The sequence below is a fragment of the Pongo abelii genome, chromosome 5 (genome assembly GCF_028885655.2).
Source record: "Pongo abelii isolate AG06213 chromosome 5, NHGRI_mPonAbe1-v2.0_pri, whole genome shotgun sequence".
NCBI classification, from domain to species: Eukaryota; Metazoa; Chordata; class Mammalia; order Primates; family Hominidae; genus Pongo; species Pongo abelii.
Window position 1 is genome coordinate 29,055,036 of NC_071990.2, and position 14,381 is coordinate 29,069,416.

General features: G+C 35.0%; 1 long non-coding RNA gene across 2 annotated transcripts in view; it reads right to left on the minus strand.

The window, feature by feature from the left end:
* Positions 1-12,254, minus strand: part of LOC129059912 (uncharacterized) — an 83,537-nt gene extending 71,283 nt beyond the window's left edge. For both annotated transcript variants that reach the window (XR_010140617.1, XR_008526095.2), the window contains exons 1-2: positions 12,169-12,254; positions 10,780-10,910 (exon numbers count right to left, since the gene is read on the minus strand). This is a non-coding gene — a long non-coding RNA (uncharacterized LOC129059912). The remainder of the gene's footprint in view (positions 1-10,779; positions 10,911-12,168) is intronic.
* Positions 12,255-14,381: the final 2,127 nt, after the last annotated feature.

Below are 14,381 nucleotides of genomic sequence, written 5' to 3' on the forward strand. Positions count from 1 at the left end.
TCAACTAGTGCAATGAACTATACTGAATTTTTATTCATGACTTCATTACACTACTAAAAGATAAAGTCTCTACTCCAGCTTCTAGGTTAATAGTAGCAAAGTATAATATGCCTATTTAAAATGGTCCTATTACCTAAAAAAGTTGATCTCATGGAAGTAGAGAGTAGAAGAGTGGTTACTAGAGGAGCTGGATAGGGTAGGGTGAAGAGGGGAATGAGGAGAATATGATCAATAGGTACAAAGTTAGAGTTAGGATGAATAAGTTGTAGTGTTTCATTGCACCATAGTGTGACTGTTGTTAACAATAATATATCATATATTTCAAAATAGGTAGAAAAGAGGATTTTGAATGATCTCATTACAAAGAATTGACAAGTGTTCCAGAAGATGAATATGCTAATTACCCTAATTTGGTCTCTATACATTGTATATGTATATCAAAACATCACATCATATCTTATAAATTTGTACAATTATATGTGAACTAAAAGGAAAATGGAACTAAATAAAATAAAATGGTCCTGCAACATTTTAGCCAGAAAGAAATGAAAACATATTTTAGGCAGAAGGACAGTGGAAAAGAGAAGATAATATTTGATGTTTGATTTTCACAGTTAATGCAAAACAAAAGAGGTAGAGCAAAAGTCTATGCCATTTTCACCAATAGAACCATTTTGGAATAGGATCATAAAAAAATCAGGTTATAAATTACTGCTAATAATAGCTGACAATTGACTATAGCCAAATAATGAGTTCAAAAGCATTTTAGCATGTTCCATTTTCAGATTTTTTAGATAGTAATTAAAACAATGAATAATTTAGTAGCAACTTTATGTTAAAGGCATAGTTAAATGCATAGATAGAAATATTCAAAGGAGTTTCATAGACAATAGACCATGTGTCAATCCTTTATTATAAATATTTTAAAAGGAATGCATCTCAAATTTTTTTCCTTCAGCCACAAAATCTTTGTTTCAGGTGAGATGTTTGTTAAAGTACTTGGTATACCGATTGTCATTTAAAAATTTAAAGACTTTTTTTCAGATAGTTTTCTCAAATAGAAAAGACAACCTGGCCATTTCTTGCCAGTTATGAATTTTAAAATACAATCTTAATTATAATATGATACAATGTTCATACCAAGAATTGTGCTCATGCAAATTGAACGCATTAATCAGAAAATAATTTATGTTAACATATTCCTTAGTTCATATAGAAAAGCCACATAATACCTATATACTAACAAATCTATTGATGTACATAGATGACCAGTCAAAATTACTTATTAATAGCCTTATAATGTGACTTTGCAGATGTGCCCATTTGCCTAAGAGTCACTTAGTGAATTCAGATTCAGTCATTAGTTGGTACTCTTTCTAGCAAAATAGCTTCTATGGATTCAAGAAAGAAATGATTAGAGGATCTGCTGCACTTAAGAATTTGCAATCTGAGATAATGAATCCCCTGAGATAGAAGGAGGTGATGTCCCCATGGTGCAGTTAACTCTACTGTTTGCTCAGTGGGAGGATATTGGAATCATAGCAAGGGGAGAAATTCCAGAAGCAAATTTTAAAGCAGTTTCTCTGCAAAAACATTTGAATCCTCTCTATTGCCCACTGAGCTCTGCCTCCTCACTATCCTAATGCAGACAACATATCACATATCACATATATTAAAACAACCTTAAATTGGACACTTATCAGTGTTTCTCATAAATACTATTATTTTACTTTGAAGAGTTTTTCTGGGGAAAGGGGATTACAGACTCTAAGACTTAGAAGTGTCTGCAGAAACTACTGTTGTCCACTTCCCAATATTAATTCTTGTTAAAATATATATTATATATCATACTAAGTATGGTAGGCATAAACCCTTTATCTTAATATAACATCATGTTAAATGTTGGATATCTTTCATGTCTCCGAAAAAGAAATGCTAAAAATTCGTTTAGATTTATCCTTTATAAATAAAATTTTTGGTAACAATTAATTCTCTTTTTGCAATTAATGTCTTTTTTTCTTTTGAGATGGGAGTCTCACTCTGTTGCCCAGGCTGGAGTGCAGTGGCACAATCTCCGCTCACTTTAACCTGTGCCTCCCAGGTTGAAATCATTCTTGTGCCTCAGCCTCCCAAGTAGCTGGGACCACAGGCGCATGCCAACACACCTGGCTAATTTTTGTAATTTTAGTAGAGATGGGGTTTCACCATGTTGGCCAGGCTGGTCTTGAACTCCTGACCTCAGGTGATCTGCTCACCTCGGCCTCCCAAAATGCTGGGATTATAGGCATGGGCCACTGCTCCCGGCCAATTGATGTCTATTTCTTCTTGTAGATAATTAGTAACATCTTCCATGGAATTTGACTTCAGTTTTTCTAGAGTCCTTTTAACTTCCGTTTCAAAAACTACTTTCCTTGATATTAAAGTTGTTGAAATAATCTACACCTTCTGCTCAATCCTGCAGACTTAAAACATCATCACCACTGTCTTTGGCTCATCTCTTTCCTAGAGGACACACATTTAACAAAATTTCCAAGTTAACCTCCTGTGTTAATCTCTCACACTTTCCCCATCTTTTTCATTTTTACTTCTCTTATCCTACTAGAGAGCCTCATTATCTATTGCACAGATTGTTGCAGTACACTTAACTAATTTCCCATGTTTTTCTACTCCAAATGGTTTTTTACTTTGCTAAATGTAGTCATAAAATAAAGGTCTTATATTGTCTCAGGGTTTAAAATCCTTCAAGTTCTCATCTCCTATATAAACACACATTCTTTAATATCAGCCTTGGTTCTGGTTCCTGGTTCTAGTTCAACATATATCCTCCTTTCAGTCTCCCATATTGCCCCATGTAATTTCAGATGGAAACATTGAATACTTCATGATTTTGAATGTATAATTTTAAATTTCCATCATTTTTGCAAGTAGTTTGTTATAAGGTGGAAAAAGCATGAATTTTTGGTAATTGAAAGCTTTCAAATTCCAGTTCTGACATACGCTATGCAAGCTCAAGAATTTGCGAACCACATTTTCATTATCTATCAAATGTGGCTAATACATACCTTAAAGAGTTATTGAAAGATTAAATAAGATCATATATACAATGTGTTTAACACTTTTACTAGCTCATGGCAGCTTTTCAATAGTTGTGAGTTCTCCTTTTTAACATGACTTTTTGATTATGATTATGATATTTCCTCAGCCAGTGATGTATTGCTATATACTCCTATTAAATATTATAATTTTTATTTGCCTTTTGAAAATATTTTTAATTTAATTCTTCTTTGAGTACTTTAATTAGTCTTCTTTTTTCATTCCAAAGGCACATTCTTTTTTTTTTTTTTTTTGCTTTTGTGTCTATATTATTATTATTTTTATTATACTTTAAGTTCTAGGGTACATGTGCACAAAGTGCAGGTTTGTTACATAGGTATACATGTGCCATGTTGGTTTGTTCCACCCATTAACTCATCATTTACATTAGATATTTCTCCTAATGTTATCCTCCCCCTGCCCCCCAACCCATGACAGGCACCTGTGTGTGATATTCCTCGCCCTGTGTCTAAGTGTTTTCATTGTTCAATTCCCACCTATGAGTGAGAACATGCGGTGTTTGGTTTTCTGTCCTTGTGATAGTTTGCTTAGAATGATGGTTTCCAGCTTCATCCATGTCCCTGCAAAGGACATGAACTCATCCCAAAGGCACATTGTTGAAGGTGCATGTTAGCACTTCTTGCCTTGCAGTTATTATGCTATGCAGATCTGAGGACATCTCTAATATGGAGAAAACCACTGTTGAACCTTCTTGAGTTCTACCTTAAATATTTTTCCAAATACATTTTTAGTGACTTTAAATATAGGGTTAAAATACTTTGTTTTCTTCCATTTGTTATTTAGGAAAGGACTACTTGCTTGGGGAAATAAAACCTTTTACATCACTTTCCTTGAAAGGCAATCTCAGAATTGCTCATGCTTTACACAAAAGGTAGAGCACACTTTCTCTTTCAAGTATAATGCGTCCCTTCTCTTCCACAGAATTTTTCAAAAGTTGACTGAAGTATCCTTCATGCTGTAGCATACTGAGCAGTATATATTCCCTGGAAATGCAAAGTCCAAATAAAACCTTTCTGTGGGTTTTCCAGACCACTGTTCTGAGTATTCTTTATTCTGAGGTTTCTGCACATAATTCTTAGGAAATCCTGATTTTTCACTGTCTAGATTTCACTCATGCCTCTGAAATGAATATTTTTTACAGGCCTTGAAGGTAGTATATACATTAGCCAAGGATAGAGGATAATTTGAGAGTCAGATGAACTGTAATGGGTTTTTATAGCAAAGCTTTTGACAAAAATCTTTCTGGGTTTTGCCTTCAAAACTAGAAATTACTATATACTTCTGTATAGAAGACTAAGTTAGACAAAGCACACCTTAACTAATAAAAAAGATCAAAACTATTGTTTAACACCACAGAATTAGGTCATGTGTTTGTGTGTGCATGTGTATAAAATTTGAAAACATTCTTCTGGCAAGCAACCAGAAATATGCCAATTTTTAAAGTTACTTAAATTTTTTTCCAAACTAAATATATAAAATTTCAATGATTTGAGGATCTGTACCAGCACCAGATGATCTGTTATTTTTCAGCAAGTGTATCTGGTTTGCAGTTGACTCTTGTTTGAAATAACATGAGGTTTTCCTTCCAATTATTGGCTTAGATCTTGATCATACCAGAAGTTATGCTAGAAAAGTCCAAATGACCTTTTGTTTTTCTTACAAGTATTTACTTCTTCACTACACAACACCGTGTTGAACTCTCAACATATTAATTCAACACCAAGTAAATATAAAATTTATTCATTTGCTCTCATAAATTGTAACTAATTTCATGACAAAGTTTTAAGTTTTGGGGTGTGAGTCCTAGAACTAAGTTTTAGTGCTTTCAACTTTTAATGATACAGGTTTTGTACATTATTTGCATTCAACATTTACATCAGTAAAAAGATACTTATATTGTTTGTTGAGGTAATCAAGTTGCTTTTTGTTCCAAAAATGCAAATTATTTTTTTCTCATACTGATTCTAACACAGTTAGTTCCAAAAGGCGTTCCTGGCTGTTCCAAATTGTGCACGGAAATGCTTCCAGGTTGTGTTTCATTATTAATATCAATTCCTTGTTATCTCACTGATTCGAAGACTCATTATTATAGTATGTAAAAGGAAAGTATCAGAAACTTTTTCATACTTTTTGTCCCACTATTCCACCATTTTGTCCCACCATTTCAAAATTTAATAATAAATTATTTAATTAAAAATACAAAATCACTGCATACTTATTTGTTAAAAAAGAATTACACTGAATTTTTAAGAAGCAATAGTATCTACATAAATTGGGGTTGATAAACATGAGACCCATGATTCTTCCAAAGTATAATGTGCTTCACATTGAATGCGCAGTGTAGCCACACTGCCCATTTAGACTTGGGACAACACACAGAGAGTGATGAAATGTTTCTCAGGTGACTCTGACAGGAGGCTCATTGATGAGTGGTTGTCATACTATTTTTACAATTAGCTCGAACTAATAAATTCATTTTACTAATTTTTTTACTACTTAACACAGTTACTATCTCCGTATGTACCAACAAGTAGAGAACTATTTTAATATATTTCCATAATATAATGTGCGTACTAGCCAAATATAATCCTTGCTGAACATGTTTACAAAGAGTCTCAGAGACATAACATATTTTGCAAGAACATGTAAAGCGATATTTGATTATGAGACAAGAATTTGTTAGATAAAACCATAGCAACCTACTCTAATTGTTCAATAACTTCATTTGATGTCTACCCACTATCACTTAAAGCTGAAAATGCTCCTCACCAAGTTGCGTAATGCCCCCTTTACATCCTTATTCCTCAGGGTGTAGATAAAAGGGTTGAGTGAGGGAGTCACCACTCCATAGAAGAGGGCCATGAACTTGGGTTGATCCCTTGAGATGGAGGAGGGGGGCTGAAGGTACATGCTGATGGCTGGGCCATAAAATAAGAAAACTACAATAAGATGGGAGGAGCATGTCCCAAAGGCCTTTTTCCTTCCCTCGGAAGATTTGATCTTAAATACAGCATTTCCAATACCAGCATAGGAATCAAGAATTAAGCATAGTGGGACAGCTAACATAAAAATGCATACCACAGAGAGTGTCAGCTCGTTAGAACCCTTTTCACCACAGGCAATCTTTATCAGAACAGGAATCTCACACACCAAGTGGTCCAGTTTACTGAGACCACATAGTGGCAATTGTAATGTAGCAGTGGCCTCTGAGACAGCAAAGATTATTCCAATGAGCCACACAGTGGAAACTAATAGGATACAGACGCGCTGATTCATGATGAGGGTGTAGTGAAGAGGTCTGCAGATGGCCACATAGCGATCGAAGGACATAATAGCCAAGAGCAAACATTCTGTTCCCCCCATTATGTGAAAGAAATAAAGCTGAACTGCACACCCCATATAGCTGATGGTCTTCTTAGAGCTTCCCAGGTTAAACAGCATCTGAGGGACAATGCTTGTGGTATAACACACGTCCAAAAAGGAGAGGTTGGTGAGGAAGAAATACATGGGGCTGTGAAGACGAGAGTCTAACCTGGACACGAGAATGATTGTGACATTTCCCATCATGGCTATAGGGTACATTATAAGAAGACTAGTGAACAGAGGAAGCTCTAGCCAAGGGCAGTCTGCAAAGCCTAGCAGAATAAATTCTTCAGGGTGGCTTTCATTAATTAGTGGCATTATCTTCAATTTGTTTCACCTGTAGTGGGGATGTGCCAAAGAAGGTAGAGCTATCGACAAAACATGGTGATGCATTGATTGTCTACTTACAGATGACAGGGTGCAGTAACCTGGGGTCAGAATAACATAAAACATCTGGTATTAGGTGATCTTATTTTCCTACGTGACACTACAAATTAAAGGCAGTTATCTTAATCCAGTAACCCAACCATTTTGAAATGGAATTTCTTCTTCTGTGTAAGAAGGTTGACAATAACTATCATTCTTGAGTGAGGTGAGGATTAAATACAAAGTAAAAGTGACTATATTGTTTTCAAACTTTGAGTTGCATAAAAATCAGCTGAGAAGGTTGCTAGAATGAAATTTATTGTTTCCTATCTTTAGGTGTCTGATAGAGTAAATGTGGCCTGGGGCTGAGGAACAGGATGGTTCATTTTCAGAAACACTGCTGCAAGGCATTACTGAAATGCTAAGAAGAATAAACATATTGAGGTAGCAATGGTAGGAGGAAAAGGAGGAGAAAACCTGGAGTCATAAGAATAATCAAGATAGCGTTGTCCAGCTCCAACTAGTTAAATAATCATATCATCTCCAAGGGAAGCAAGAAGACTTTTGGATTTAAACAAATCTATCTCAGCGATTTGCAATTGAACAAGAAAATTAAATACTTTTATTGTCCGTTTTCTCAAGTATAAATTGAGAGAGTTAACCTACAATGACAAAGTTTCCCTATGCTCAGGAATTTGATTTTGCATTCTCGGGCTTTTATTCATTATGATTTAGTTCAACCTTTGGGCATTTGATATTTTATGTTAAATTTTAGCTAACATCCATTTTGAAAAAAATTTTTTTATTCAATGAGATTATCATCTTGTTTTAATATAAGAGTTTGGATAGTTGTCATGACCCACTGATTGTACATAACTACAAATATGTCTTTTAGTTATGAGTGACTGCAGTGAGGACAAAAGTTGATGTCCCAATTTAGGCTTAGAGACAGTCAAATCTGAAATTATTTTACATTTTCAAGACCTTTCCTTTTTTTTCAGCTAAAAAGTACATTGATATACCAACCTCAATTAGTTTAGTGAAGCAGTATTTTGAGAAAGATTAATTTTTTGCTCATATGCTTTTCTTTTAGTGGTGACATGTGTTTTATGAATATCACAATTTTCTGCAGGATGAGAAATATTCAGTTGAAAAGTTAAGATAGCATCTCAGTGACAACATTCTGAGTCACTCTGCTAATCAATTAGTTGTTTAATTGTAACAGATTACATTTATAAGTTTATAAAGCACAGCTTCCACATTCTCTGTTTCATTACATCTTTAAAGTCATCCTCTGAGGTGTCATACAAAGCTCCTCAGGGCTAACATGTGAATGTTGCCCTTTGATGATATGCTATCTCAGGCCAGAAGTGTGCAAAACAATAATGACACTCTTTCCAACTAGTCCTTAGTGAACCCTCTGTGTCAAACACCCCCATATGCTTTTTATACCATTAAATCATTTAGTATTCGTCCCCAAACACTATGACAAAGAAAATTTTACTATCCATATTTTAAGATATTGTTAATCATTTGTTTCCATACTCTGCTAATGACTAAGAACATTCTAAAGATTGAAAAGTAATTGCTGCTTTAAATGAGGTAATAAAATATTGAGACTATAAACTCAGTTTCAAGAGCCCCAGAAAGCATCTGTACTCGAGGGTTGTTCCTGAATGAGTGTGACCCCCTTCACATTATTTGACCTTGATTTAATCAAGATGTTATATGAGTGCATCAAATTTAGAAATATGTCTTGGCCTGAGTGCTTTTTCAGATGAAAATCTGTGTTGGAAATGGAAGATGAAATAAAGGCATGATATAAACTAATTTGATGTCAAAATAAATACAGTCATACATAGCTTAACAAGAGGAATATAGTCTGAGAAATGTATTGTTAAGTGATTTTGTCATTGTGTGAATATAATAGAGTGCACTTACACAAACCTAGATGGTATGGCCTACTACACACTTATGCTATGTGATATAGCCTATTGCTCCTAGGCTACAAACTTGTGCAGCATGTTACTTTACTGAATACTGTAGACAATCATAATTCAATGGTAAGTATTTATGTATTAAGCACATATAAAAATAGAAAAGGCACAATAAAATATGGTATAAAAGATAAAAAATGGTATACCTGTATTGGGCACTTACCATGAATGGATCTTGCAGGACTTGAAGTTGCTCTGGGTGAGTCAGTGAGTGAATGGTGAGGGAATGTGAAGGCCTAGACCACTACTGTACACTACTACAGACTTTGTAAACACTGTCTATAGCCTACACTAAATTTACTAAAAAACACTTTTCTCTGCTTAATAATAAATTCATTTTAGCTAACTGTAACATTTTTACTTCATAAACTTCTTAATTTCTTTAACTTTTTGATTATTGAATAACACTTAAACACATCATACAGCTGTACAAAAGTATGTTCTTTGTTTATATCCTTATTCTATAAATTATTTCTTTTTTTTTAACTTTTTAAACTTTTTTGTTAAAAATGAAGACACACACACATTAGCCCAGGCCTACACAGGGTCAGGATCATCAATATCATTGTCTTCCAGCTCCACACCTTGTCCCACTGGAAGGTTTTCAGGAGCAATAACATGCATGGAGCTGTCATCTCCTATGATAATAATAACAATATCTTCTTCTGGTATACTTGCTGAAAGACTTGTGTGAGGCTGTTTTACAGTTAACTTTTTAAAAATAAGTAGGAGTATAAAAAATCATAAAAAGTGTAGTATAGCAAAAATATAAACCAGTAACATATTTGTTTATCATCATCAAGTATTATGTACTGCACACAATTTTATGTGTTATTCTTTTATATGACTGACAGTGCAGGTTTCATTACACCATCATCACTGCAAACACTTGAGTAATGTGTTACATTATAACATTATCATGGATACAGTGTCACGAGGCAATAGGAATTTTTTAGCTCCATTATAATCTTACGGGACCACTGTTGAACACGTGGTCAGTCATTGATGAAAATGTCATTATGCGGTGCATGCCTGTATTCTGAGAATTGCAAATTACATTATTAAATAATTTCACTATTAGATACCTACTATCTATTTCTTTAACATTGTTATGTTCACCTTTTATATTTTTTCTACCAGGGACCATCCTTCAATTTTTTAAAGAGTAATTTTAGATTTGATCCTCCATGAATTCTTCCATAATTATAACTAATTATAACTACCTTTAATGACAATATTCACTCCAGTATGTCTTCCGCAATTTTATTAAATTTATATTATTTGGGATTTCATTATCTTATTAACTTTATTAAGTATAGTTTGTCTGTGAGTGGTGGTCACCCAGAGCTCCTCCGTTTCTCTGGACATTTCCCTGGAGACATCAGAGTAGGAATGACTAATCAATGTGATTTAATTTTGAAGTATATTTAAACTCTGTAATTCTATTCTTAGATCTCATATTTTTTTCTCATGTCATTCTTGTATTTTATTTCTTTTAGCTTTGGGATTTTATCTGTCTTTCAGATCTTATACTTCAAGAAATTTTTCATCACTGTTTTACTACATGGGGATCTACTTAACCACAAATGTTTAAAGCCACTTTATTAAAGTGCCAGACCCAGGAGTTGAGTAAATTTCTCTCCTCATGGGGTCCCAAGATAAAGCAAGAATCCTTGGAATGTTAGAAAATGACATTCTTTACTTACCACAGGCCAGAAACCCTGTATAGGGACTGTGTAGGCAAGGTAGAAGGTCAGTTCCCCAAGGGGTTTTTATTGGCTCTATAAGTCAAGTTTCATTCCTTAAAGGAAAACACACCATTCCAGTCAAAGCCTTGGTAAAATAACGAATTTCTCCAATTGTGTCCTGCTACAAAAGAAAACATATTCTTATTGCACTTATGCAAATAAATATATTGCCATAAGTTAAGAATACTCACACATAGTCTCCAAATTCTGGAGAAATCAGGTAGAGAGAAACAAATATGGTCCAATTTTTTTTTTCCACAGAAGTATACTTTACTCAATTGCTAATAGCTGTAAATAGCTCAAAGTAAAAGTTTTCTTGACTCTGGAAAACAAAACAAAGGATTAGCAATGTTTTAAGCAAAGTCAAAGAGATTAGTTTATTCTTTTAGTTTAGTTTATGCAGTTAACTCCTGTTCTGTTTGATATTCATGAACATTCCTGTTCTTCATGAGAGTTGCAAAAGTTGTTTCCTTTATTCTAATGTCACAATTTCCAAAGTTATCAGAAACCTGCATTTAAGAACATCCATTAGAGTTGTATAGCTGACTATCAACCATCTTTTGAAGAGGATTAAAACAAGACAATTGTCTGTGTATGACAAAACTCCTTACGACAGCCACTGGCAAAAACATGATTGACAAAGAAATTTTGGTGATGTATAAAATAATTATACTTGCTGCACTTTATACAAATAATCAGGCCAAGTGCAATAAAGTAAATCAGCTTATCATAATTTGTCTTTAGTAAAAATGAGAAACTGAAGTGAGAAAAATTATGTTTCAAGAAGCATGGTACACTTGTTATTAAATTCTATTCTCATGAGTTGTTTTTAAGTTTGTTTGTACAATTTAGGCTAAACCTGCTTATTCCTGTGAACCAACCAGTGATCTTAGACTTACTCAGAAGATACAAGAGGGTTGGGTAATGTAAAAGTCTGGACCAATATTCTAATCATGGGCACATATTGGAATCATCTGGTAACCCTATATCAGCTTGGTTTTAACAGTTGCTCAGTCCATGGCAAGCCTTTAAATTTAGTTTACCTGGAATAATTTTACTTATTTTGCTTTGCTGCTGTGGAATACATTGCATTTGTACTCTTTGTATATGGATGCAGAATATGCTTAGTGAATGTTTTCTTAAATGGAACACTTATTAATCTTTCAGATAGCACCCTTGTTGAAACTCAGAGTTATGAATGGCTCTCATCATACCAACGCTTTTTGACGAGCTCCTCTCTACCCCAAATACAAGAGACTCTAATTGTTAGGCAGGAATATCATTGCTCCTCTTAAGCCTGAAGAAGCTACAGAAGAAGATGGATCTTTGTCCCTCTGCAACCCTTAGGATTAAGGGTTCTCCTGTAAAGGGGAGGGAAGAAATGTCAGAGGCATGTGAGCCAGAGCAACTCCATCTTGAATAGCAGCTGGGTAAAATGAGGCTGAAACCTACTGGGCTGCATTCCCAGATGGTTAAGGCATTCTAAGTCATAGGATGAGATAGAAGGTCAGTACAAGATACAGGTCATAAAGACCTTGCTGATAAAACAGATTACTCTAAAGAAGATGGCCAAAACCCACCAAAAACAAGATGGCGATGAGAGTAACCACTGGTCATCCTTGCTGCTACACTCCCATCAGTGCCATGACAACGTCAGGAAGTTACCCTATATGGTACAGTACATTTGTTTACAAATGCCATAGCAACATCAGGAAGCTACCTTGTATGTTCTAGAAAGGGGAGGCATGAATAATCCACCACTTGTTTAACATATCATCAATAAATAACCATAAAACTGGGCAACCAGCAGCCCTTGGGGCTGCTCTGTCTATGGAGTTGCCAGCCATTCTTTTATTACTTTACTTTCTGAATAAGCTTGCTTTCACTTAAAAAAAAATAAATAAAGTACCAGACCCTATTCCTGTTGACGTCTCCTGTTTTATCTCCACTTCCATCTTCATTCTAGTGTAGCTTATACTTCATTTTTACCACACACAATATTTTCTTTATATGTACTGCACATAATCAATAGCTTACCAACCAAAAAAAGTCCAGGACCAGATGGGTTCACAGCCGAATTCTACCAGAGGTACAAGGAGGAGCTGGTGCCATTCCTTCTGAAACTATTCCAATCAATAGAAAAAGAGGGAATCCTCCCTAACTCATTTTATGAGGCCAGCATCATCCTGATACCAAAGCCTGGCAGAGACACAACAAAAAAAGAGAATTTTAGACCAATATCCTTGATGAACATTGATGCAAAAATCCTCAATAAAATACTGGCAAACAGAATCCAGCAGCACATCAAAAAGCTTATCCACCATGATCAAGTGGGCTTCATCCCTGGGATGCAAGGCTGGTTCAATATACGCAAATCAATAAATGTAATCCAGCATATAAACAGAACCAAAGACAAAAACCACATGATTATCTCAATAGATGCAGAAAAGGCCTTTGACAAAATTCAACAACCCTTCATGCTAAAAACTCTCAATAAATTAGGAATTGATGGGACGTATCTCAAAATAATAAGAGCTATTTATGACAAACCCACAGCCAATATCATACTGAATGGGCAAAAACTGAAAGCATTCCCTTTGAAAACTGGCACAAGACAGGGATGCCCTCTCTCGCCACTTCTATTCAACATAGTGTTGGAAGTTCTGGCCAGGGCAATTAGGCAGGAGAAGGAAATCAAGGGTATTCAATTAGGAAAAGAGGAAGTCAAATTGTCCCTGTTTGCAGATGACATGATAGTATATCTAGAAAACCCCATTGTCTCAGCCCAAAATCTCCTTAAGCTGATAAGCAACTTCAGCAAAGTCTCAGGATACAAAATCAATGTGCAAAAATCACAAGCATTCTTATACATCAATAACAGACAAACAGAGAGCCAAATCATGAGTGAACTCCCATTCACAATTGCTTCAAAGAGAATAAAATACCTAGGAATCCAACTTACAAGGGATGTGAAAGACCTCTTCAAGGAGAACTACAAACCACTGCTCAAGGAAATAAAAGAGGATACAAACAAATGGAAGAACATTCCATGCTCATGGGTAGGAAGAATCAATATCATGAAAATGGCCATCCTTCCCAAGGTAATTTACAGATTCAATGCCATCCCCATCAAGCTACCAATGACTTTCTTCACAGAATTGGAAAAAACTACTTTAAAGTTCATATGGAACCAAAAAAGAGCCCGCATCGCCAAGTCAATCCTAAGCCAAAAGAACAAAGCTGGAGGCATCACGCTACCTGACTTCAAACTATACTACAAGGCTACAGTAACCAAAACAGCATGGTACTGGTACCAAAACAGAGATATAGATCAATGGAACAGAACAGAGCCGTCAGAAATAATGCCACATATCTACAACCATCTGATCTTTGACAAACCTGAGAAAAACAAGAAATGGGGAAAGGATTCCCTATTTAATAAATGGTGCTGGGAAAACTGGCTAGCCATATGTAGAAAGCTGAAACTGGATCCCTTCCTTACACCTTATACAAAAATCAATTCAAGATGGATTAAAGACTTAAATGTTAGACCTAAAACCATAAAAACCCTAGAAGAAAACCTAGGCAATACCATTCAGGACATAGGCATGGGCAAGGACTTCATGTCTAAAACACCAAAAGCAATGGCAACAAAAGCCAAAATTGACAAATGGGATCTAATTAAACTAAAGAGCTTCTGCACAGCAAAGGAAACTACCATCAGAGTGAACAGGCAACCTACAAAATGGGAGAAAATTTTTGCAACCTACTCATCTGACAAAGGGCTAATATC